The sequence below is a fragment of the Pipistrellus kuhlii genome, unplaced genomic scaffold (assembly GCF_014108245.1).
Source record: "Pipistrellus kuhlii isolate mPipKuh1 unplaced genomic scaffold, mPipKuh1.p scaffold_m20_p_1, whole genome shotgun sequence".
NCBI lineage: Eukaryota > Metazoa > Chordata > Mammalia > Chiroptera > Vespertilionidae > Pipistrellus > Pipistrellus kuhlii.
In genome coordinates this window covers 47,658,652-47,684,346 of record NW_023425404.1, presented here as the reverse complement: position 1 = coordinate 47,684,346, position 25,695 = coordinate 47,658,652, and the positions used below count along the sequence as shown (strand labels likewise).

The following is a 25,695-nucleotide window of genomic DNA, read 5'->3' as shown; positions in this document are numbered from 1 at the left end:
GGAGGAACTGCGCCTGCAGCTCCTCCTCGGGGCTGCAATAATCTGTCCTGAGGAAGGAGGGAGCGAGAAAAAGAGGGACAGAGGGAGGAGAGCAAAAAGGCTGTTGGCGGGCTGCGGCGGCCACCGCCAGCTGGAGGAGCGAGGCGCGGGGAGTTGCTGGAAGGAGGTGGGAGCGGGCGGGGCTCGGCCGGGCGCCGGGCGGGGGCCGCGGAGGCCACCGCGGGGTCAGCGGGGCCGCGGCGCCGGGCTGGGGGGGCCTGCAGGCGGCGCTGGCCGCGGGGCTGGGGCTGGGCGAGCGCGCCCGGTCCCCCCGCGCCTCCTACCGTCCGCGCCGGGGGGTGGGCCCGCGCCGCTCGCAGGACTGACTCGGAGATGGATCGAATTACACCATTTGCCGAGCCTCGGTTTGTTTTGCTCCAGCCTCGTCCCGCTGCTGCTGCCGCTGCTGCGGCTGCTGCTGCTGCTGCTGACGCCGCTGCAAGGACTGGAGGTGGCGAGTTTCAGGATTATATCGAGGGAGCCAAGACCTAAAGACACGGAGAAATCTAGATGTCTATTTCCTATTTTTTCCCTTTATTTTCTTTTTTTTCTTCCTTGCACGTGACAAGCTTTATTTTTACCAGCCTCCCCTCATGAGGTAAGACCCTCTCGTGCAAATGTGGTTCATGCTCGGGGCGCCTGGTGGGGATCGGACCCGGACCCTCCGAGCCTGCACCGCAGCCGGCTGCGCGCGGGGGTGCGCGGCCACCGGAGAGTTGGTTGCTTGCGAACCAGTTCTCTCCTCTTGGCGTGCGAGGGGCGCGCCGAGGGCTGGAGAGGGCTGGCGGACCCGTCCAAACTGGCCGAGCTGGGGGATTGGGGGGTGGGGCATGTGGCCCTGGGGGCCCCCCAGCACGGAGCACCCCCTCGGTGGGAGGGGGGGATTAGCGGAAGAAGGGGGCCAGGAAAAGTTTCTTGCCAGGCGGCGCCAGCTCCGCGCTGCCCGGTGCATTATCATCAGGGGCAGCCCAGGCTGTTCCGGGGCTGGGCACGGCGTCTGCAGCCAGCAGCCGAGGAGCCGAGGCAAAGCCACAGGAGCCGGCTGCGGACCCGGCCGCCCCTTCTGCCCGCGGGCCCCGCAGCCAGCGCCGCCGGGACCGCTGGGATCCGGCAGCGCCGGGCCCGGCGGGGAGCGGACAGGAGAGCACCGGCCTCGCACCGGCCTCGCCCGGGGAAGGGGCGCAGCGCCGCAGCCCAGACCGAGCCGCTCGCTCCCGGGGCGCTCCGGCTACCTGTCAGTGCGCCCCGACCGTGCGCAGGGAGGCGAGGGGCGGGGATCGGGGGGCGCGGCCACCCCCACCCTGCAGGCTCCTGCCGGGGCTCCTGCTGGGGCTTCTGCCGGGAGGGGGCGGCTATCCACCTCCCTCCCTCTCCCCCTGCGGGCGGAGCGCGCGGCGGAGGAGCCCCGGCCCGGAGCTGCCCGCAGCCCGCCCCGCTCCCGCCCGGCGCCCGAGTCCCTCCTCCGGGCCACTCTCCCCCGCAACTTTCCGCGCTTTGTTCTCCGGCTGGAAATGATTTACGGAAGCGTCTTGGACAGGGTCTCCGCCAGGCGGCCAGAGCCCGGCGCGGAGACGTGTGACGTCCCCATCTGCCCATCAGTGATGGATGGAAACAAATAAGGGAGAGTCAATTCTGCAGGAGCCCCCGCTCCCGCGGCCAGAGGCGTCCTGCCGCCGGGAGAGAGCCGCCGCGCCGGGCGGCAGCCTCCGCAGGGCGATGGTGAGGAGGAAGGTAGGGAAACTTTTATCTCCAGTCTGTTTGCTCCTGGCCTGCCTTCTTGGGGGCATTCGAAGGGGGTCCATGCTTCCTCTGTCGTGTCTAACGCTTGGATTGGGGAGAAAAAAGTCATAAAGGACTTAAAGGTGTGCATGAAAACTGGTTTTAAAAATTGTCTGCAACATCGACTCTCGGGATCAGTGCTTGTCGGGTGATGGTGTAAATCCTCCTGAACTTGTGGAAGGCTAAGTGTCAAGGAGCCAACGCGGAACGAAGTAGCGGCGTTAATCACAGCCTTAGAGGAAGTCAGCGGGGAGCTCCCGTGCTGAGGGGACCAGTCAGCAACCCAAGTTCCAGCATCCCACCCCCTCGCCCCTCTAGGCTGCGCGGTTTGCGCCCAGAAGGGACAGTGAATCATGCTGTAGAGATACAGACTTGGTAAACAGTAATTGGACCTAGGTCCACCTCTACTTTTCCCTAAAAATAAGGTAGGGTTTCCAATTTCTATGGAAAATTTTTCTGAGAACTTGCGGCTACTAAGAATTTTGTCTGCAGGATCTACCTTTGGGGCAAAGGAGTGGATTGTTTTTGTTTATTTCAAGGATGAAATCCTTGGGAAAGGTTTAACATTTTTTTTTCTTCTAGATTGGATTGTCTCTGTTTCTCAGAATAGGAGGCATATCTTGTTTGGAGATTTTCTTTCAGGGTTTCTTCCCGGTAGAACTGAGAAATCTAATCTTAGATAGCTCAAGGTGATGATTTTACTGTCCTTGTTGGTGTTTTAAACAATAGGTTATAATGGGTTTTGAGGTCGGTTTATTCATGTTGTTAAACCGCCCCTCCCCGCCCCACCGCCCGGGCTCTCTTAGCTGCCTAACTCAGGAAATTAAGTTGTGTGTAGTCATGTCTAATGTAGTGAGTGACAGGCATATTCTGTCAGCCTGGCAAATAAATAGCACACAAACGTTTGCCCTGGCTTAGCTAAATAGAACCGGCCACATAAGCTCTGAGATTTGGGCCTATATTATCACGAACTTAAACATCTGAAGGCAAATGATCTGTAATAGCTCAGCTCTTACTGGGTCTTGTTTAGTGTTTTTGCTTTGATTTAGATCTTTGGAATGTGCTCTCAGAAAGACAGTTCAAGAAGTAAGCCTCAGATTTCCAAAATATGTTGTTCAGCAGACCATTTTCCTCCACTGGCACATTTAGTCAGATCAACAACCAGCCACTGTCTCTTACTGGTTCCCGCAGAATGATGCTACCTGTCCTTCTTTCTCCCAGGGGCGCTGCATAGGTAAGCTTTTGTGAGGAACGTGTCTTTGATGCAGGGCAGTGTGCCGGAATATGGTTACTACTTTCCCCATCACCAGAAAGCTGGTTAACTTGAGTTTAGATTTGTGGACGTTCTGCCCTCTTCCCTATTGTGGTGTGTGTGTGTGTGTGTGTGTGTGTGTGTGTGTTCATTTGTTGTTGTTGTTGTTGTTGTTGTTGTGTGTTGTTGTTTTGTCCTGTCTCCTCCCCTGGTTTGATGGATTTGAAAGATGGCTGTGACGTAAACCTACTAGCCCTCAGAGGGAGGACAGCTGAGCAGTTCTGTAGACTTCAGTTCACTGGCTGTTGGCTGCGAGGGAGGGATCTGTCCAGTGACTGCTCTGGGTAAGTGGGCGGCTGACCCCCGTGCAGTGGCGGTTTCTGCAGCTTGAAAGGCACCCGGGCAAGTCGGCAGGAATAGATCTCCGATTCACAAAAGATGCCCACAGTTGTGAGGACTTACTGAAACTGGAGACGTTCTTCCCTTCTTGCTGCTCCATCCTAATGAACCTTGGTAATTAGCTTAGTCATTGTTCTCGCATGTGATTTTCACTAAGATACAAGGAGTGAAAAATGCATCTGAAACAGGGTCATTTTTCACCCTCCTGATGCATTTTATGCAGAGTTAAGAGTCTGGCCGACTGCCTAACCGTTATTGGTGTAACCATAGGAGGTGAACTCCTTCCTTAGCATATTGCAGGCTAAAATATTACATTTTACTTCAATTAATATTCTTTAACCTGCACATTCTAGATTCCTTTCTAGAGGAAGCAGTAGGCACCTGGGGCACGCCAACCACTCAGTGCTTATTGAGTGTTATCATTTGCAAGGAGCTGCGCTAGCTAGTGTTCCAGCAGCAGGCTAGGCAGGCAGGTTTCTGTCCAATATAAATAAGAATGAAAAACAAAACAAAACACAGAGAATGGCAAAACATACCATTGGGCAAGAAATGTAAATTTCTTCTCTTTTCGTGAAGTATAATATGTTATTATCCTAGAGATTTTAAAGTGAGATTGATTATACCAAATATGGACAGAGGTCCAGTCTTCCGGCTTTTAACACTGATGACCCAGTGTCCTATTAGCATAATTTACATATTGAAAGTGTCATTAGAGTGGGAGGTCTCACTTTCTGTGGCTCCTGTGAATGGAGACATCATAGCACTTTACCATCTAGCGAAGCTCGCGTCTTAGGTTGCCGCTTATTTTGCGAACTGCTGCCAACTTCCAGTTGGGGAAAAGATCGTGTTTTGATTTATTCCCATGACATGCGGAGGGAATGAAAAGAGTACAACTGTACTGAGCATATCATAATTCTTGTTAGTTGAGGTGGCTGTCGTCTGGGTGACTTTTCCTCTCCAGTCCCCGATTGGCAGAGGCAGCGCAGCTGATAACGGAAGCTGCAGTCATTCATCCCAACAGGAAAAGGAGGCAACTTGCTACTTTACTAAGCAACTGTTTATGTAACCAGGGGCAACCACATGAGTGGTCCACATCGGTATCACATGAGCTGTACTGAGTTCTCAAACTTCTCTCTTCTGTGAAGCTTCTGTTAACTCACCCAGATTAGCATTTTAACAACCCTGAAGTGAACTTCTGCCACTCTCTCTGCTTGGACACAGTGTGCAGGTCATCCATCATCCTGTCCTTGGCTACAACAGGCTGCTGGCTCCATCACCATTTGGAGCTACACAGAGGCCATCCGACTGTGAACAGCACAGCTGGCTACAGCGATTCTCTCTTCCACACCACTGGCAGCATTGTCTGGCTGTGGAAACTAAAGTTAACACCCAGAACGGGAAGTTTCCATTGTCTGGCAACCTGGGCCGGCCCCTCTTCCAGTGCTGGGGGCCCACCTGCAGGACGGCTGGCTGGGAATGGTGTGTTCCACTTAAGAGGGGACTTGTCCCCACCTTCCACGACCCACAGGAAAGCATCCTTAGCCTTTGGTACGATTAAACCACCGGGACTGCAGCATGAGAAGGAGCCATTCAGACACCACTCAATCCTCGACCTTCAGAATTCACTCTGTTTGAAAAGACGAAGAAAAAAAAAAAAAAAAAGAAGAAGAAGAAGTATCCTTTAGCTTGTGATCCCCCCCCCCCCAAAAAAAAACAAACTGAAAACAGAAAAGACCTTGTCTAATTCTTTGGAGAATTGAACAGGTTACTGCTTCATCCCTTTTCACAAAGAGCATGGGCTGTGCCTCCATCGGGATCCATGGCTAATAGCATCCAATGACTTCTATCACTTTTTTCTTCTTCTTTTTACTCAATAAGAGATCAGCCGCAGTAATTTTTGTTTATTAAAGCAAGAATGACATGAATTAGGTGGATATATTTGTTAGGTTATGTTGCCAACCGTAAAAAGAACTTCTATAGTTAGAAGTGCTGCTCTTGGAGTTGGATGTGCCTCATGTTCTGGCAGGCGACCTTGGTCCTTTCCCTCATATTTACTAATGAAATTGGGCACAAAACAGTTGGGATGATATTTTGGGGACTGAGAGAAAAATAGTAACACTTTTCCTCGTGCATTCTAAGTTCTCCTTTGGGCTAATAACCAAATTAACAGACAGATTAAAAGGAGAAAATTAAATGTTAATACATGTGCATGGGTAATTCATATATGCATGAAAGTCTCAAAGACAGAGACAACATTGGGTATATAAGACATATTTAGACAAAGGATAAACCAGTGGAATGGGGTGTTCGATTTCAGAAGTGAGAATGGGCAATGAGTTGAGGAGAACACACCTGGCAGGTGAATCCTTGCTAGGTGACTCAAAAACAAAGGGACACAGGGGGATCTGGCTAAGAGGCCCTTGCCTGAAAGCTGCTTATTTACCATACTCAATTCAAATTAGGCTAAGGTGATTAGCCTAAAATCCGATTCCTAAAGCCAGGTTTATCTGTCAGAGTCTCTAGGGCAGGAAAGGGGGGAGAGTCAAAGGTTCTTTCTGAGTCTTTTAAACAGCTTAAAATCAGTATCCCAAAAGGCTGCTTCAGCAGGGTGGCAAAACTTTGGTCCCCTTCCATGACGATTGATGATGACTATGACGATGATGGTGATGATGATGATGATGATGATGATGAAGAGGAAGAGAAGAAAAGGGCAGCCACTTATAGTTGGTCTGCTTACTAAATTCTAGGCACCATCTAAGATCTTTATCTTTGTCATATCATGTTACCTCCCAAAACCTGCCTGCTGCAGGTTCTGTTAGCATCAGCGATTATCAAAATGAAGCCCAGGCACCAGAGAAGCCAAGTTATTTTCCTAAGGTCACAGGGCAGGAAGGCGTGCGCATCAGAATTCAAACCAGGACTGCCATACCTCCCAGCCCACGTCTTCACCACCGCACCCAATTGCTTTCAGAAATGGGAGCTGTTCTGCAGTTTTCTGAGTCCCTGGTAATTCTGACGTTTTTCAATAAAAGAGTCAGCTTTTGAGGGAAATTTTTCTAGTGAAGGAAATTATATGTTACACAATGGGTATGCTCTTAAAGTTTACCTCTCTCTGAACTGAATCATATCATTTTACTCTTTCATTTTTATTCCTGTTGGCCCAATAATTATGACACTTCCTCTCTTCTCAAGTGTCCTAGAACAGTTCTCTCCTCCCATCATCTTTCCCCTGGTTAGGCTCCCCTGTCCAAAATCACGGTGGCAGAGGACAAATGACAAATCACTCTCCAACCAAAGAGTGCTTCTGTGTCAGGGTGTGCCCAACATTCATTCCCCCGATCTTGGCAGGTGAAGATCCATTATGTATCCTTGTCCCATTTCCCAGGAGTATTTATGGGCCCCATCAGCTATGACAGTGAGCTGCAGCTGTTCAGGCATCAGTGGCACCAGGAGGAAAAGTGTATTGCTGAAGTTGGACTGTGCCCTGTATTGGAATAGACATTTTTCTTATGATTGTGAGAGAATCCCTTTGTCTCTGAGTCATCAAACCCATTGTTGAGAAATGTCACCCATGCATCAGCATTTTTCCTTGTTGATCTGTTTTATTCAGGATTCCTAGGAGAGGGAAGAAAAACAAATCCACGTTACCGCTACAATAATGCTGAAATTTGAGGTTTTCAACATATATTTACGGGAAGGAAATATGGGTTTTGAAAAGTCTAATATGTTGGTACAAGCATAATAAGGCCTCAGAATGATCTGCAATTACTTAGCCTATTATTGGAGTCTGTATTTAAAAATAAAGACTGGAGTTTCTACTCAGCTGAGGAACCGGGGTGTATGTGAAGCAGAGCGGATAAAGCTATTTGAGAAAATAACACTTCCATTCCCCAAGTGTCTGCTGTCAGCAGACCAGAGACTCGGACTCCCCCAGTGCCTGTGCTGGCTTAGGCCTTCCTTGTCATTCTGATGGCTTCAGGGAGCTCTTTGGGTCTACAGCAGTGGTTCTCAACCTTTCTAATGCTGCAACCCTTTAATACAGTTTCTCATGTTGTGTTGACCCCAACCAAAAAGTTATTTTCGTTGCTACTTCATAACTGTAATTTTGCTACTGTTATGAATCGTACGTAATGTAAATATCTGTGTGTTCCGATGGTTTTAGGGGACCCTGCTAGCGGTTCTCAACCTGTGGGTCGAGAGACACAGATATTTACATTATGATTCATAACAGTAGCAAAATTGCAGTTATGAAGTAGCAACAAAAAAAAATTTATGGTTGGGGGTCACCACAACATGAGGAACTGTATTAAAGGGTCGAGGCATTAGAAAGGTTGAGAACCACTGGTCTACAGAGTTTGTAGATCCCCAAAATTCTCCTGGGTAATTGATGGATGGAGTAAATGCTTGGAGTAAATATATTTTCAAAGCTATAGAAGGAGGAGAAGAGGCAGAAGGAGGAATAAAGAATGCTACATAAAGAATGTTTCTGGTTTTGCCATTGCTGGGGTAACTGTGTGTTCATCTAGCTAACTTTTACCAAGTGTCTGTGCTGTACAAGTGGGTGCCAGGGTAGGGAGAGGGCTCAGAGAGGAACGTGACACAGTTCCAGAGCTCAAGGGTCTTGCTGAGTGGTATATGGAAAAGACAAGGCCAACACATTGCCAAAATCAAATGGCAAGTGCTTTACGTGTCAGAAAGCATACACACAGACCTGTGGAAACTGAGAGGAATGAGAGGTTATTTCTGGCGAGGGTGGTCAGAAGAGGCTTTGTGGAGCCACTGATATTTGAGCTGGTCCTTGAACTAGGTAGGATTTGGACAGGTGGAGAGTGAGGGACAGAGGGGGAGGTGGTGAGGAGGGCATTCCAGGCATAGAGAACAGCTTAGGCAAAGGCCCTAGGGTAGGGGTGAGGGTCTAGATCAGTTGTCCATGTTGGAGTCCTAACCTAGGACAGACTTGCATTTCAGGTGTGAAGAGGCAGTTTGCCATGCAATCCACAAATATTTATTCAGTGTCTCTGGTCTACGGTGCTTAGCCACTCAGCAGATGGCCCTGCTGCTTAAGCCATCAGAATGAATGGGATCAATCTTGTGATGAAGTAGTCATTGCTCCATGATCAGAAAATCCCCTATCATGTCAACTGCCAAATGGTTCAATGTTAACACGTGGATGTGGCGGGGCCTGGTGTAATTGCCTCAAATTTCCTGGCAAGATGGTTTCTCCCACACACAGTGTTGTTTGGCAGAACCAAACTACATCTTTTTTTTTTTAATTTATTTATTTAAAAAGATTCTAGACATAGACTCTAAAATAAAGAGTAAATTGCTTACTTTTATGGGAATTTTTGGAGGTAGGAGAAGGGAATGTGGAGATAAGAAGTGGAAGAGGCAGAAGAAACTTGTTGAAACTATGAGAATGATAAGAGTTGGACTCTAGCCGGGCAGGAGTGACTCAGTGGTTGAGCATCAACCTAGGAGGTCATGGTTCAATTCCCGGTCAGGGTATGTGGGTGGGACATGGCTAGATTTCCAGTGTGAGGCATGCAGGAGGCAGCCAATCAATGATTCTCTCTCATCATTGACATTTCTATTCCTCTATTCTTCTCCCTTCCTTTCTGAAATCTACTATATATATATTTTAAGAAAAGAGTTGGAATCTAGATGCTCATTTAGACTGTAGCCCCAAGAGACTAGATTCCCTGTTCATCCCTGTAAGTTAACATTGAGTGGCACGCAGTGGATATGCAGCAAATATTTCAGTGAATATGTTCATTGAGTTCTACTTTTTATTACGTTGCAGTTGTAGCTTATGGTGGCTGGTAAACTGTGCAAGAAATGGGGTTGGAACTATTGCCTATCTTTCCGTAATAGGGATGGGGAAAAGCAGTAAATGGCTTGGAAAGTTACTAATACTTCTTTGAGAAACCCATTCGTGAGAGTTCCTGGGGATTCAGCACCCCTTTCTGGGTCTGAGCTTCCAGGATAACAAGACCCTACCTGCCCAACGTCCTTACCTTCTCCATCCTCCCCTCCATGGAATAGGGAGTGCCCATCCCTACTCCAGCCTATGCTGCTTGTGTAAGGGGGTTGTTTCCAAGCCATGATTAACCTCTGGAGTTAGCATACATTGTAATCGACCTGCTATTAAGGTTAATAGTGAAACTGATAAGCTTTGTGGGAGGAAAAGACTGGAGGTTCTTTGTAGTATAAGTATGCTTATCAGAACACATAATAAAAGAAAAACAGAATGAAAACATTCGAGTTACGGAATGATTAAGGCAATTGCTTTGCCAAGAATTGCGACAGTAGTTCAATTTTTCTTGGTATGTTTAAGTCTTTTAGAAGTTAATAGTTACATGTCAGACAGTCTGGGAGAAGAAGAATCGCTGCAAATGAAAGATCAATCAGAAATTATAAAAATAGATCAATGGGGAAAACGGATTAAGCCTACATAAATTCAATATCGGGAATTTTTCAGGCATATTCCAGTGATAAAAAGCAGAGAACCTGTTGAGTCTAGTAATTGCCCAGCTCCCACCAGTTACTTTTTGAAGCGAAGGGCATATTACTTCCCCCTACCTAGAGCACAATTGCCTTCCAGACAGGACCTAAAATAACCTGGCCTGGCTCAACTCGACTAAGAATAACAGCCAGCGCTTACTGTGTGCTCACCGTGTGCCATGGCACAGTGCCTAGCACTTTAAATACGTTGCCTAAATTAAGCCTTATGCTATCCCTGAGCGTGTGGACTAATAGCTAAGAGCTAACATTTATTAAGTGCTACTAGGTGCATGATACTCATTTAAGTGAATATATTAGATTGTTTGATCAGCATTCTAAGAGGTGGATACTGTTATTAATAATATCTTCATTTTACACCAAGGGAGACTGAGGGCTATGAGATTCAAGTAATTCCCCCGGGGCTGAAGGGCTAATGAGTAGTGGAACCAGGGGACTTGGGTCCAATAGAAGCAGCCCTAGCAGAGGGCTTCAGAACATGAACTCTGAAGCCAGCTTTCCTCAGCGTGAGTCCTGGCTGTGTGACTGATAGCTGTGTGACCTGGAGCAAAGTACCTACAATCTCTGAGCCTCAGTTCCATCACATAAAAGATGGATAATGATGCTTGCATCCACCAGATAGGGTTGGTGTGCTGGTGGAGACATAAATAGATTAATATTTGAACAGCACTCAGAGCAGCTCTTGGCATGCTTCAAGTGCTGTATATATCTCAGTGTCTATTGAATAGACGGAAGCACAGGCTGGCTCCAGAGCCCGTGTGCTTACCCCTTACACTGTGACATTGTTCCACATCGATCGAATCCCTTTAACTGATGCATGTACCTTAAAGCCAGTTTCACAACCAGCTACCTTCCTCCCCACCCACTTACACCTGTCACAGGTTTAGCCAGATTGGTAAGGGGAACTTGGTAGGAGATGTCCAGTGGCCTGCAGATTTACCCCAGACCTTGATGCTTACTTACATATCCCTGACCCAGATGTTAGCTGTTTCAGATTCATGATGTAAGAATATGGCTGCCACTTGGCGGTGGTGTTCAAAGACAAACATAGATGTTCGGCATGTGTTCTATGTTGGTAGTCTCTGGGCGGAGGAAAACCTGAATAAGACCATGGAAATTCAGGCACGCCCCTAGACCATCCCTGCCATCACACACATCTTTGATCACTACCAGCGGTCCTAAAACTTCAAAATTTATCTGAGTCACATAGGGTTAAAATGCAAATTTCAGGGCACAGCACCAATTGGTCTGGAATAGGACCCCGGAGTCTGCATTTTAAACAAACATGTCACGTGACTTGTGTCCCATTTTGTCCCTTGGTCACTGAGAAACATTGCTCTAGGAATCCCATCCAAGCAAGGCTCTGCAATCCAAAGCTAGTGTTGGCGGGCTGCTGCTAGTCAGTCTGAAACCTTTTGCCTACAGCAGCAAGAGAATGGTGATGAGCTGAAGGCTTCCCGGCCAGCTCATGAAAGAGCAAAATAAGTCATAAAATCTGCTCAAAGCTAAAGAGGCTTCCCTCCAGGTTGCAGGATCTTTACAGTGAACAGAAATTAAGAAAGAAAAAGGGCATCTCTTATTTCTGCTGACTGGCCTGTATCATTTCATAAATGGAGTCCCGGGCCAGTATTTGTAGCAACATTTCTTGGTTTAATGATAAACTGAGATAAAGGTAATCAAACTTCATGCTTCAGGGCATCAGGTGATTGCCTGCCATGGTAGGGATGGAATCTTTCCCCTTGTGTTTTGCACAATTGACTAGCTGCATTACAGAGAGGGCTTGGGCGGCATGCAGAGGGAACGGGCCTGGAGGCTCTGGCGGAAAACCTCCGGGGTAAGATCACACAGGAAGTGGTCAGATGTGGGATGAGCAAGCCCTTCATCACTTGGCTTATCATCTTTGTTTCCAAGGAAGATTCTGCTTACGGTGAGTATTTTAGTAAGCCACAAGATGACACCGGAAGCTTCCTGTATTTAGAATCAGGTGACCTAGATCCCAACTTTGGCCAACAGCATTCTCTGAGTGACCTCAGGAAGGCACTGCCCCTTCCTCTGTGGACTCGCAATGATCATGAGCATCGGTTAAAACAGGGAAGGCGAAATTGCTTTGTAAAACCCAGATAAGTGCTGATCCAATGTAAGGTGTTATTATGATACAATGAGTGACGCTTTATGGAACCACCCTTTATTACAGCCAGCAATGTATAAATCCCTACTCTGCGATGATATCATATGCATAATGATAGTGAGCATTTATTGAGTCCTTCACTTCTGCCAAGCACCGACGTGTTTTGTTTACATTTCTCTTATATAATCCTCGTATCAGCCCTTTGGGCCAGATCCATTGTTTTACCATTTTATAGATGAAGACACAGATGCTGAAAGAGCTTCCATTTGCTATTGTTGTTGTAACAATCACCACAAACACAAAGGCCTAAAGCAGCATAGATTTTGTACCTCACAGTTCTGGTCAGAAGGCCCGAGTGGGTTTCCCGGAAATAAAGTCAATGACCCTTCCTGAGGCTCAAGGGGAAGGTCCATTTTCGTGTTTTGCAGTCTCTAGAAGTTGCCTTTATTTCTCCACTCGTGGTACCTTCCTCTGTCTTCAAAGTCAACAGTCCCAGGGCTGTGGCTTCTGCTTCCATCATCTCATCTCCTTGGACTCCTGCCTCCCCTCGTCCATTTTTTACGGAGCCTGTGATTACATTGGGCCCACACAGATAATCCAAGCAGCGGTTCCTATTTGAAGAGTCTTTATTTAATCACTTATGCAAAGTCCCTCTTGCCATTTAGAGCAGCATATTGACAGGTCAGGGATCAGGGCACAGACTCCAGGGGAAGGAGGGAAACATTATTCTGTCTACCACAGTTAAGTGCCTTAGGAACACACAGTGCGGAGTCAGAATTCATGCCTCAGCCTGTCTGACTTCAAAGCTCATAATCTCAACCACTTACTATAAAAACCCTTTCGATTCAATCAGTGGGGAAACCATAAAATTATAGAACATAAGGAGTAGTGAGGACCCTGTTACTTTTAGAATAATTAATCAGGGGCTTTTAAATGTAGTCATTATAGTAGTAACAACTACTATTACAAGTGAGGTGTGGACAGGCAATAAAAATTAACCTTACTGAGCTTCACGTTTCACTTTGTACTAAGCATACTATATATAATCATTTTGAGTGTGTGTGTGTGTGTGTGTGTGTGTGTGTGTGTGTGGGTGAATATTACTTACCTAGTTCATTGAATTGACGGAGTCCCAGAATCCAGTTGTCTTTCATAAGATAACTGAATAAAGGAGCATTTTGGGGACCTGGGGACCCCTTTGGAAGACCTTGGGAACTAAATGAGCTACCACTTCAGCAAAGACTGTTGACAAAAGGTGATGGCAATAAGCCGGTCATCCTTTGTTGGCTGTGCCATTGGCTCTGGCTTTGCTGGTCTCTTGGCTAATTGGATGGGGTCTCCCAGGTAAGACCAGCCCACCCCCTTCACTGAAAGCCAAGGCCATCTCCAGCTCGTGGGGCTTGATGTCCTCAGAGGCCAATGAAAAAGTCAGGAGCCTGTGTTCTGCCAAGCCTCTAAATAACTGTAAAATACTATCTGAAATCTCTCCCTCACTCTCTTCCCCCGCCTCTTCTCTCTCTCTATCCCCTCCCCCCCCTTTCTCTTTGCCATATACTGTACTTAGCTAATAGCTAAGGCTTAATGTAATTGTAGAGTTCACATTGTGCACCCATTACAGACAGGGCTGTCAGAGCAGTTCGAACAAGAAGCAAGAGAACACAGCTGGGAACTGAAACCGAGCCTGGCTCCATTCTTAGCCAACCCGATCCCTATGGATAAGCCCCTGGCCTTGCTGGCCTCAGTTTTCTGATTAGAACGAAGTGAGGTGGGGACGGGCAACAGAAAGTATCTAGAAGATCTCCATGGTTCTTTTCAGTATAGTAGGATTCCTTAATGCTGTGTTTATTTTCATATTTTAATTACCTAGGTAGTCAGATCAAATCTAATGGTGATTTAAAAAGTATGAATCCACTTCATGAATGAGCATATATCTATCTGTAAAAAGAGACAGACATGCCGAAACCAGTGTGGCTCAGTGGTAGAGCGTTGGTCTGCGGACTCAAAGGTCCCGGGTTTGATTCCGGTCAAGGGCATGTACGTTGGTTGCGGGCACATCCCCAGTAGGGGGTGTGCAAGAGGCAGCTGGTTGAGGTTTCTCATTGACATTTCTAGCTCTCAATCTCTCTCTCCCTTCCTCTCTGTAAAAAAATCAATAAAATATATTTTAAAAAAGAAAAAGAAAAGAGAGACAGACAAAAATAGTTGGATTCTAAAATTTATTATTGCCATTTACATTTTACAACACTTCGCCCTTTTCTTACGGGATCACTTAAACCTCATTGCTGCTAATACAGTTTTTAGACTCAATTTTCAGACCTACCTAGATAATGTTTTCAGTTAGTAGTAATTGCACCTCTTTCAGCTCTCAGGGGTGGATATGGTACCACCGTGCAATTTCCCTGTAATTTTCAATTACATCCCTGAAGAGCCATCCCCCACTGAATATGGATGTAGGAAAGACGGGCACATGAGTTTCAAAATAGAAAGCCAAATCTGACTGCTTGGTAGTGACTGCCTGAGCTTGTGTTGTAGAAATTCGTGGGGCCACATCCAAGGTCAGGGAGAAAAATAATGCCTGAACTGATTAGCAGATTCTCCTGTGAAGAGGGGAGAGTGCATGGTAAGCTCTGCCCAGAAAGTGTGCCACCTTTGATTCAGTCTTTTCTTTAGAGACACATATCTCCCTTAAAACACTCATAAATGGTCTTAATGGTAAGTACTTAATGCGCATGTTATCTGGCACCATTTCTTAGCCCTGAGAACAGAGTTTTGAATTATCTGACCCATGAGAAGGAAAGTAAGTACCTCCTAATGGATAAGACCATTTGGCAATGATTACTTTTCCCAGTTCTTACCATTTGCTTTGTTTTGTTGCACAGTCCCTCAGTTATCCCCTGCTGTTTTTAACATTTTATCAAAGAGACAAGAATGAGATAAATGACCATGCTTTTACAAATAACACCATCACCATTGGTGTATAAATGCAGACATGTGTCAAAATACACCACCTCAAACATATACACAAACACAGAGATTTTAAATGGTAGCTTTCGAAGGCAAATAGGCTAGGATGGAATCCTGCCCTGTCAGCTAACAAGATGTGAGAAATCAGGCATATCCCTAGTTTCTCCAACAGCCTTAGTTCCCTGTCTGTTGAGTAGAGAAAACTGTCCTTAAAGAGATGGTAACTTTCTTAGAGAGAATGTGTGCAAATTGGCCAGCATAGTCCTTAGAACACAATAGGTGCTCAGTCAAGTAAGTTTTGTCTACAAGTAACAGAAAACCCAACTCAAAGTTGCTTAACACCCATGGTCGGAAAACTGCGGCTCACGAGCAACATGTGGCTCTTTGGCCCCTTGAGTGTGGCTCTTCCACAAAATACCATGGCCTGAGCGAGTCTATTTTGAAGAAGTGGCATTAGAAGAAGTTTAAGTTTAAAAAAGTTGGCTCTCAAAAGAAATTTCAATTGTCGTACTGTTGATATTTGGTTCTGTTGACTAATGAGTTTGCTGACCACTGGCTTAAACAGTGAAGACATCTTATGTCACATAATAAGAAGTCGTGAGATGAGGTAGCTCAACAGTGTCATTGCACGCTTTCTGTATTCTTCTCCGCTCTGCTCAGCCTGTCAGCCTGTCCTTGGCTCGTTCTTTCCACAGTCCCTTTAAGACTGGCACTTTCCAGGTGAGACTAAAGCAAATCAGGAGACCAAGTCTTCCTGAGAAACCATTCCTAGCAATAGACTCTCCTCCATCTCTGTGGATAGAATCCATGCACGCAGCCGACAGTAGTCCTGACAGGAGAGTGGGACCACCACCAGAGCAGTCCACTTGATGGAGAAGACTCACCAATGGATACTGGAACCAAATCAGCGTTTTGTTACGAAGTGTTCGTATTTGACATCGTTACATATGCATATTGTGTACACACAGTGTATATTACATAAACATATTCATGTGTTTGGCCAGAAATATCTTTGTGCCATTATTCAAAAATTTTGCATACCCAGAACAGAATTTTCATGCAATGAAGCAATTAAAAACTATAAAAGACATGACACTGGAGGTCAGTACTACAAAGAAGTGGACAGAATATATAAAATGAATGTGCTTTGATTATGCTTCCATAGTTTTTTCTTTAATTTTTTTCCCCGTGGCTTGTTGTAAATGAGAAATAAGATGCCCCTGCCACGTTAACACTTTGAAACATCATAATACATATGAGCTGTCATAATGAAGGCATTTTTATCTCCTCAGTAGAGACAGAAACACTGTTCTCTTCAACTCCTGAGATATTTCATGCTTATAAATTCAAATCTTCTCATGGTTCCTACCTCAAAACAACTATTAACCCACGAAGCTCTAAAGTTAAAGTTTCATGTGTCTTGGCTACCTATGGTACATCCTATATGTACACAGAAAACGCACCCACTTTTTTTCTTTCTTGCCCTTCAGTGAAATACATGGCAGGTTCTCTGACTAGAAATCTTGGCCTGGTTCTCCCTTCTCTCCAGACTGCTTAACCTTTTTTTTTCTTGGTACAGTCATGCAATAAATCACACCTGAAACCCCATAAAAGATGGGTGAGGGGCCCTAACTTTGTTCAACTTTGTACCTGTCTTTGTACACCAGCCTTTGCAGCATGCTGTAAAATGAACCATAGATTTTTCAATATCGGAAATGTTTACTTTCAGAGCTTTATGGTTGTGTTTTTGTTCACCAAAGTGAACCTTCACCCAGGCTGGATCACATGTAAGTCACATTCCTTAAGACAAGCCACAGCCGAAACTGGTTTGGCTCCTTGGATAGAGTGTCGGCCTGCGGATTCAAGGGTCCCAGGTTCGATTCCGGTCAAGGGCATGTACCTTGGTTGCAGGCACATCCCCAGTAGGAGGTGTGCAAGATGCAGCTGATTGATGATTCTCTCTCATCAATGTTTCTGACTCTCTATCCCTCTCTTCCTCTCTGTGAAAAATCAATTAATATATATTATATATATAAAAGACAAGCCACAGCCTTTGCAGTGTGTTCTTGGTATATCCCACCTGCACTATTCTTCTTCCAAAAGTTCTTAGTCTCTCCAGGAATCCAAATGGCCCTATGCCCAAATCTGACCCTGCCATACCACCTCGCGGAGCCTTGTTTTCCTTGTGGAAAATCAGGATACTCTGTGTACCCATAGAGATGTTATGATGTCTTTCTTCAGGAGGAAATGTATGCAAAGTACTTAGTGTGGTACCTGATATAATAAAAACTCAATATACTCATTTTGTTATTAATACTATTGTTTTCAAATCACAGAAGCCTAGCAATGTATGAAATATTCATATCTGAAGCGCGCATAGATTTTGCATACAAATAGGCTCCTTAAAGCTTCTGATGGCTACTTCTAAATGCAGAGACAGAAAATATATAAAACAATTTTGGTAAGAAGTTGGCATTTCTTGAGTATAAAGAAAGCACAGATTTGCTATCACATGTATACATTGCCACTCAATGTTTTAGACATGATTCTGGCAACTTATTTGTGTTGGGGCTTGCAAAGTGTATTATATTGTGAAGTATTTTCAGATTGTGAATTGTGACACTTACATAATGGACCAGGTATTTTGGATGACTTACTGTATTAACTCAACCTGACCCTGGGTCTTAGTGATTTTATAGGTGCCTTCGCACACTTATTCACTCGTTTACCTATGCAACAGATAATGTTTGGGCATTTCGTGATCAGAGAGCTTTTCTTCCCCTTTGCCTTCACGGAATCAAAGCCTAGTCACTAATGAAACTGCACTGATGGTCAGTGTCGCGGGCCTGTTGACCTGTGCCACCACACATGGCCCTGTGCCAAGGGCACTCTGCTGTGGCTGTCTTGAAATTTCCAATGCTTTTTGTCTAAGGAGCCCCAGAGTTCATTTTGCATTGGCCCCGGCTAATGATGGAGCCTGTTCTAACTGCTCCTCTTCCCCATTGACATTTATTCTGTGTTGATCTGAGGGGACAGACGTGAGATTTTGGAGTCACAGTCTGGCTCTAACAGGTTCCCACTGTATCACGTACTCAGGCAAGCCGCCTCATTTTCCTGGGCCTCCTCTCAGCTGTAAACTAAGGCTGAGCAGACTGAGCTCCAGGGTGCCTGCTGAACACCTTCATACCTCAGGACAGTAAGACACCAGTGTAACATGATGTCAGGCCTGAATCTGGATGGTAACTGTGGTTGTCTCCGAACTCAGAATTAGGATGCGGGGATTTTGGGGTCAAAGGAACAAAAGTAGAACTCAGAAGTTGAGCTGTGTAGTTGAAACCTTTGGCCTCTAGACTAGGCCTGCATAACCATGCTGTGTGGTGATTTTACGGCTCGAAGCCAAAGTGATTGAGCATCGGCATTATTCTCATTTCATTTGGATCTGAACCTCTCTATAGATTATATGCTAATATCCCAGAGGAGACTTTAACTCACTTCAATACTTTTGCCACAGTTAAAACGAAAAAAAATCTATACCCGAGAACATAAAAATCTAATACATAAATATTGACAACCTTGAGAATTTTCTAATTTCCAATCCAAGAAGTTTTGTATATTGCAAGATGATAATCAAAATATTTAGCCAGCTCTCTGGCATGGGCGCTGATCAATGAAAACATACCTCACAGTGTGGTGCCAGTGAATGCCAGGGCTGGGTGTATTCCAGGGAGTTTACACTTCACTGTTAAGTTTTACAATAAATGCCACTGTACTCACGGTGGCCCAAATATCTACTTCCACAGAGACCAGTCTCTCTGAGGTGCAACTGTTCACTCAGCGTGAGAACCACGGTCTTATCTGGTTTAGTCATTCTGATCCCTTTGGGAGCACTGTTTAATGGCAACCATAGACTTCCCCTACAAACATGTTCGCAGGTTTTACTTTCTTCTTCTTCTTCTTCTCCTTCTCCTTCTTCTCCTCCTCCTCCTCCTCCTCCTCCTCCTCCTCCTCCTCCTTCTTCTTCTTCTTCTTCTTCTTCTTCTTCTTCTTTTTAATCAAGCTGAGGTCACCAGCAAATTGTAATGAATAAAGACATTTCAAAGAAAAATTACTCTAAATTAACAGATTCAGCAATCATCATTTGCAGATACACCTTCAGTTCTGCCTGAAGCCACCTTCTACTTGAGCAAACTTTAGATCACAAGAGAATTTGCAGCTCAAGGTGTCTCTAATCATTACCTAAACATCTGCATCATTAAGCGGGTGTTTCCACTTTACAAGCATGCTGTGGGCCAGTCTGAGCAAAGAAGAGATAGGGACTTCTGTGGTGTTAAAAGCCCACAAACAACTCCAGTGGAGGTCACAGTACCAGGAGCCAATTAAAACCAAAGCCAGGATGCTTAGTGCTACCAATTTTATCACTTAAATATTAAGCAATTTTTTCTTTGACATTGATCAAGAGGTATTAATGTAGATTCTTTTATTTTTCTTTTATTTTTTTCTGGAGTATCTTTTTCTTTTAATCTTCATTGTTGAAAGTATTACATATGCCCTCCTTTCTCTCCATTAACCTCGTCCACTTCATTCTCATCCTCCCTCCCTAATGTAGATTCTTTTAAACAACTCAAATAATTTAGAGAGAAAAAGTGAGCATGATGTTTTCTTTTCTCAAGAGCTAAAAGTATCATGTCTTTGGGTCTCCCGAAAGTTATTCAGTTGAGGGGTTTATTTCCTTATTTTAATTTAACCTATTTAATGTTATTTAATTTTATCATGGTAGAGAACATCTTGACTTCTGCCTGTTTTATTACTTGCAACAGGATGCTTAGCTTAGAAGCCTTGAAAACAAATAGGTGTTTACATTTTAGCTCCCAAGATATTCCTTCAGCTCTAATGGTTGATTGACTGACGTGTTTATATTTATATGAGCATTGAGTGGGCTGATTTGAAATGGGCTTCAGGGAGAGCTGGAGTCTGTTTTCGTGTTGCTCGAGAGGCAGAATTACAGAAGTATCCTAACCTGCTATGGTATTTATTTTATGACTGAGAAAAAATGGCTCAGTGTAACTGGAATTCTGAAATAGATTCAGTGTTCCAAGCAGCCATTTATCTACAAGGTAACATGTAAACAGTTCCACTTGGGAATTAGTTTAGGAAAACATGTACTTAATGTTTGGCTGCACATTCAGACAAGAAGTTTACTGAGCGCCTTAGGTTGGCAGATGTTTGGTATGTGGATCCCAGGGACTCTGGGTGGCACTCCAGCAAAAAGTCAGACGCTGGAGGAGAGAGCATCCCCGTGCCTGCCACTGCGCTCACAGGGCTTTCAGAGGAAGCTTGGGATTTGTAGGAACCAAGGTTCCTTCTCCATTTTTCTGGGCGTGTTTTTAGAGACCGTAATGCCAGTATTTGAACAACAAAGGTGAAAATGGTTTGTTTGGGCTTTACATATCCAAGTACACAATTGCAGTCGGTTTTCCCTTGGCTTTAGCTGGTGCCGGTTTGACCACAGAGAAGTCTCAGGCAGGTTTTCTTTCTCCTATGTGACTGTCATTCTTACATTTTAATTTAAAAGACAGTCACTGTATTATTGTCACCTAGAGAAAAGCAGTGATTTTGAATTGGCAGGAATCTTTGTGAAAATCAGATTCAAGTTCACTTTTGTTGCTGGTTTGATTTTAACACTTTATATTTTAGAAGCCCAACAAGAAAAAAAGTAGGAGGTTGGGAGGGGAGAGAAACAAAGCCAAAATTATAATATGCTAATTTAACAATCTTTGAATTACCTCTATTTTCTCTTACTGAACACACAGAGTACACATAAAATGATAGAGGACTTACTCTCTAGGAAGTTACCACAATAACTTAGTATTAAGTTGTCTATGCCAAGAAATATTCCATGGGATCCGAGTATTAGTTTTTATTTTGTTCAACAGAAGGGCAATAACTGTTTTCACCAAGAAAATGCTCAGCCCATTGATTTTATTGTTTTTAATAGATCATCTCTGTCCCTTCTTTTTAAAATTACAAAGTTTTGTATTTAAAAGGGAAAACTACCTAATATGAACTATTATAAAAAAAATAAGTTGTTTTGTCTTTATATGTTCCCTTTTGTTAATTATACTTTTATTGATTTCAGAGAGGAAGAGAGAAGGAGAGAGATAGAAACATCATTGATGAGAGAGAATCATTGAGTCATTGATTGGCTGCCTCCTGTATGCCCCCTACTGGGGATCAAGCAGCAACCTGAGCATGTACCCTGATGGAGAGTCCAACCGTGACTTACTGGTTCATAGGTCAATGCTCAACCACTGAGGCACACTGGCTGGGCATAACTGTTTCATTTTAATACTTATTTATGTGTACCTCTGTTTGTATAAAATTGTAATCAGTGAACATATAGTTTTATACTTATTCTGATTTTACCCCCCAGTTAGTATTACATGATGAGCTGGGGATTACTGGGCTTCATTATTATCATCCTATGAATGCATAACATTCCAAGAGGCTGGTATAATATACTTTGATTTAAACTATTTCTCCACATCTAGAAATTTAATTTGTTTCCAATTTTTTAACCATCCTATTAATAAAAGCCTATGCGGTTGTGACACCCTCATTCCACTGTAACAAGCAATCACCAGGAGGCTGCATGCACAGCAACCGTGCACAGATGGGTGGGGGCTTGATGCTGCATGCGCAGCGTGGATGTGGGTCCTGCAGCTCAGGCCTACCTCTTTGGGGCAATTCATTTAGGAGCTCTGGGTGAGTGGGCGGGGCTTACCTCTTTGAGGCGATAGATCTCAGGCCTCCTGCACTGTGAGAGGGCACAGGCCAGATTGGGAACCCCCTCACCCCCCGGTGCACGAATTTCATGCACTGGGTCTCTAGTGATAAATAAGGCTGCAATAAACATCTTCCTTTAATAAGGTTCTTTTTTCCCCTTTCTTATTTTAGATTATTCGCTTAGGATGAACTATGAGAACTGAAATTACTGAAGCAAAAGTTAGTATTGTTCATGTGCCTGGATGGGAGCATGTGTTACAGATTGCCAAATTATTTTCTAAATGCTTGTACTAATTTATCCTGTCATGGGCAATGTATGATTTCATCTCAACTTCACTGCTGTTAAATATTATCCTTAAAAAAATAGCCAGCAGCCCTAGCCAGTTTTGCTCCCTGGATAGAGCATGGGTCTGCAGACTTAAGATTCAAGGTCACATGCCTGGGTTGGTAGCTCGATCTCTAGTAGGGGGCATGCAAGAGGTAGCCCATCAATGATTTTCTCTCATAATTGATGTTTCTCTCTCTTTCCCTCTCTCTTCCTCTCTGAAGTCAATAAAATATATTTAACTAGAGGCCCGATGCACGAATTCATGCATAGGTGGGGGTCCCTCAGGTTGGCCTGTGGGGATCCAGCTGAAACCCACAGTCCAAAGCTGCTGCTTCTACTATTCTGGTCCCACTGCACCTGCTGTGGGCTCGTACCCAATCAGTCCTGATCTGAAGAGGCTCACACTGCTTCAGCAGCACTTTCAGCCATGAGCCCTGTGTTAGGTGCTCTTCCGAGGGGAGTGGCCTGTAGGATTTGGCCAAGACCAGCTCTGCAACATCTCCCAAGGGGTCCCGGAATGTGAGAGGGCACAGGCCAGGCCGAGGGACCCCACCAGTGCATAATTGGGGCTAGGGAGGGGCCACAGGAGGGTTTCAGGGCATGTCTGGCCCATCTTGCTCAGTCCCATTTGGCCAGACCCCAGCAGCAAGCTAACCATCTGGTAGTCAGTGAACATCATAGTGAGTGGTTAAACAGCCTTAACATATCATTAGCATATTACACTTTGATTGGTTGAATAGTCAACTGATCACCAGATGACCAAACACTTAGCATATTAGGATTTTATTATATAGGATAATAAAAAAAAATAGCCAGCTAATTTGACCAGTGTGAAATTGTACCTTGTTGATATAATTTGTATTTCTATAGCTAATAAGGAGATACCTGATTTCAGGAGACTGCGATAAGTCCTTTTAGGGATGAGTTTTGTACCACTTGACTCACAGAAAGCCCATCTGAAGATTATCACTGGGGAATTGTCACAGCATTTGCATTCTGACAAAGACTCCCTGTGTTTCTGCAATATATCCAGCTTTGATAGCTAATTTCAGCCCTCAGTTGGTCTAGGAGGAAAGAGCAAAGAAAGCGATATTTCAGGATAGAGAGAATGCCTGAAAGAACCCAGGAAAGGATTCTTCCCAACGCATGGAATATATCAATTATCTGGTTGCATTAGAAACCATCGCAAAATGAAGTGTGTAAAAATAAAATCATTTATTTCACTCATGAAATGAGTCTACACCTTGGGCAGAGCTCAGCAGAGAGACTCATCTCTGCTCCACATCCTGTCAACTGGGGTGGCTCAGCTGGAGCTGGAGGACCTACTTCTCAGAAGGCCCACTCGCATGGGGGCCGGTGGGTATTGGCTGTCCCCTGAGGCTCAGCCAGGGCTCAGAGCCACGGCCGTGCTCCTTCCCACACTGGCTCTGCGTGACTCAGGCTTCCTCGTGCAATGGCGGCTGGGTTCTGAAAGTGGCCCATTTATTAAGTTCAGATTCAAAGGGAGGATATATCTACCCACTTCTTAATAGGAACAAGATAAAAATATTTGGGGATGATGTTTTTAAACTGCCAGAGAGTATATTTAGCTCATTGAGACAGAAAGTCTCGATATCCAGAACATCGGGCCCAGGGGTATTGTAGCACTGACCTTCACCCTGCTTTCCAGAATACTCCAGCAGAGAGTTCACCTGATTCACCTTTCCCACAGGAATTCAGCCTGGTGTCTCCGGGCTGGATGTTTCCACTCCTGGGAATCTAGCGGTGCTCCTTGCACCCCCCGGCCTTTTCCAGGAAGCCAGGGCTCGGGGCTTTCAACCATCCTTGTCAGGACTCTTCTCTAGTGAGACAGGTATCAGAGGGGGCCTGTGGGTGATGCAGCTCAAGAAAAATAATGACATTAAAGTATTTGGTCTTTTCATACGGGCACAGTGCTTAGCTTCTCATTTGCCGACAGTCATATAGTTGAGAATCTCATCTGATTGCTAAGTGTTGATTCAGGCGTTCCTTTTACTAGTGCCAGAAAAAGGAAATTATTTGAAGGCAGCGGCTTTGTACAGCCTTTTAAAGACTATTCCAAGAGAGAATTTGGTACATAGACGAAGACCAGAGGTGGTCTTCAGGAAAGATTCGATGATCACGGGGAGGAAGGATGTGGCAGAGAGAAAGCACAGTGATGCTAATCATATAGTAGTACTAACAGCAATAACAGTAATAATACATTTTGCACTTATTTGCCAGGCAGTTTTAAAGGGTTTCTGTGCAGTAAATCTATAACCCCAAAACAACCCTTTAAAATAAGTTCAGTTATTTTCTATTTAAATAAGTCCACTTCAAAGGTGAAGTAGGAGAATAGGTAGAAACCAATTCTCAAGACCTAGGAAGGCAGGATCTTAGCTCATTTCCCACATCAAACTCCTCTCATTTATTTTATTGTTTCATAGAAACGTTATTTATTTGTTGGATAAACATAGATTAGAAGAAGGAGGAAGTGGGGGGAATTGCGCTGTCTGCATCTTCAAATAACACTAAGAAGTCCTGTCTGGTGTTGATAAGTGGTTAGAGCATTGGCCAGCCCACCAAAGAGTCAATTCCCAGTCAAGGGCATGTACCTTGGTTGCAGGTTTGGTTCCCAGTGCTGGTCTCTCTCTCTCCCACTCTGCCTCTCTCCGTCCCTTCTTCATTCTCAACAACAACAAAACAATTCAATGGAAAATGTATCCTTGGGTGAGGATTAACAAAAAATAAGGACTAAGAAAATGAAGCTATAGCTGAAACCGGTTTGGCTCAGTGGTAGAGCGTCGGTCTGCGGACTGAAAGGTCCCGGGTTCGATTCTAGTCAAGGGCATGTACCTTGGTTGCGGGCACATCCCCGGTAGGGGGTATGCAAGAGGCAGCTGGTCGATGTTTCTCTCTCATCGACGTTTCTAGCTCTCTATCCCCCTCTCTTCCTCTCTGTAAAAAATCAATAAAATATATTTAAAAAAAAAAGAAAATGAAGCTATAAATATGATAATATTCCTACCTTAATAAACTACAGACTCCTCTTTCTCTTCCCCATTTCTTCTGCATTACCTTTTCTGATGCAGCGATTAAGATCCCTGACACTGGAGCCCAGATCCTGTTTTGTGACTAAAGGCAGTTTGCCTCTTTATCTCCTCATCTGCAGATTTGGAAAGATAGCACCAGCCTCCAAGGGGGTGCTTATCGCAATGCCTAGTGCTTGCTTAGCAGTCAACCGTGGCTTGTTATGATCATTATTGTCTCTTCTTTCCCGTCTCCAGCATGCACTTATTACACGTAGCTCCAGGTGTGTCGCGTGAAAACAAAAATGAGTATGTTGTTAGGCAAACTGCTCGCTTTAGTGGAGAGAGCACAGGGACTATTCCGTGTATTGGTGCGTGAACCTATATCCAGGAATATGTCATAGGTCCTGCCTTCCAGGAACTCACATTCTGATCAGAAAGATTAGCAAGTAGATGGCCGGTGCTACCCACCGTAGTA

At 44.9% G+C, this 25,695-nt stretch overlaps 1 protein-coding gene across 9 annotated transcripts in view; it reads left to right on the top strand.

The window, feature by feature from the left end:
- Positions 1–245: 245 nt before the first annotated feature.
- SEMA6D (semaphorin 6D) overlaps positions 246–25,695 on the top strand; it is a 57,615-nt gene continuing 32,165 nt past the window's right edge. For 5 of the 9 annotated variants that reach the window (XM_036443138.2, XM_036443123.2, XM_036443136.2 and 2 more), the window contains exon 1: positions 246–637. The gene's annotated coding sequence lies outside the window, so the exon portion shown is untranslated. Of the gene's footprint in view, positions 638–1,385; positions 1,771–25,695 lie in introns of those variants that run through there. The other 4 variants (XM_036443139.2, XM_036443137.2, XM_045582836.1 and 1 more) reach the window with 2 other exon arrangements.